We start from the raw sequence: 906 nt of genomic DNA on the forward strand, positions 1-906 counted from the left end.
GGGTTCTCCTCCTGAGCAGGGGGATGCCACACGGCCAGGTGGGTGCCCAGGGCAGCGTTCCCGGCCCCTTTGCCACAGGCAGAGCCCCAGGGAGGGATGCGCAGCCCCCGTTGCCCTCTCCAGCCCTGCTGGGTGTGTTTGCTTGGCAGTGGGAGGCAAGTGAACCTGCTGCTGTGAGCAAACAAACACGAGCCAGGCAAACGGCAGCAAAGAAAACACCCTGTGAAGCCGGTGTGGGTGAAACTCTGGGCACTGGCAGGGCAAGGGCTCTGACAATGATTAAACTGGCCAACCCAGATTTCCCGGCAAGGCAGTGCTGGGCTGGGACCCAGTGGTTCATATTATGCAAATCACCTGGATCTGGGAGCATGAACGTTTCGGGCTGGAATTCCCCTCGGGCCGCCAGATCGCGTTACGCCGCCCATGCTATAAAAGAGGAGACGCGGGCAGGGCTTGCCCATCGGCACCAGCCTCCCCGGGCCCATGAGCAGTGGCTAGCGGCTGGGCAGGGCGCGCTCCGTCTCCCCTCACTGCTCTCTGGATTAGCTGCTGCTCCCAGGATTGCCATCGCAGAAGGTACCAAAGCTTTTTCGTCCAGGGCCTGTTGATGTCCCCCAGCCCGGGATGGCTGCTTTGCTCCCCTCCCTGTGCATCTTCGCTCTCGCCGGGGGATGCGCTTGGTCTTTTTTCGTTCATGCCTGTTCTCCCACGGCAGCTGCCAGCCCTTTTGGGGGGTCAGCAAGACAGCAGTCTGAAGGGGCCCCCCTCTGGCCCCGAGTTTTTGTCAAGTGAACAGCAAGATTTGGCTCTTCCAGGAGAGTCAGGCAAGGGCTTGGTCCCCTCCTGGCTGCAGAGTTACTGGGATGTGCTTCTTGCGACTGGTTGAGAGGACTGGAGCTGCCGGCA

The 906-nt window shown here is 61.4% G+C and overlaps 1 protein-coding gene across 1 annotated transcript in view; it reads left to right on the plus strand.

The window, feature by feature from the left end:
• Positions 1 to 498: 498 nt before the first annotated feature.
• The window catches only part of ELF3 (E74-like factor 3 (ets domain transcription factor, epithelial-specific )), a 4,191-nt gene continuing 3,783 nt past the window's right edge, over positions 499 to 906 (plus strand). Inside the window, exon 1 of the mRNA XM_009577198.1 lies at positions 499 to 576. The gene's annotated coding sequence lies outside the window, so the exon portion shown is untranslated. The remainder of the gene's footprint in view (positions 577 to 906) is intronic.

Source organism: Fulmarus glacialis, unplaced genomic scaffold (assembly GCF_000690835.1).
Source record: "Fulmarus glacialis isolate BGI_N327 unplaced genomic scaffold, ASM69083v1 scaffold34894, whole genome shotgun sequence".
NCBI classification, from domain to species: Eukaryota; Metazoa; Chordata; class Aves; order Procellariiformes; family Procellariidae; genus Fulmarus; species Fulmarus glacialis.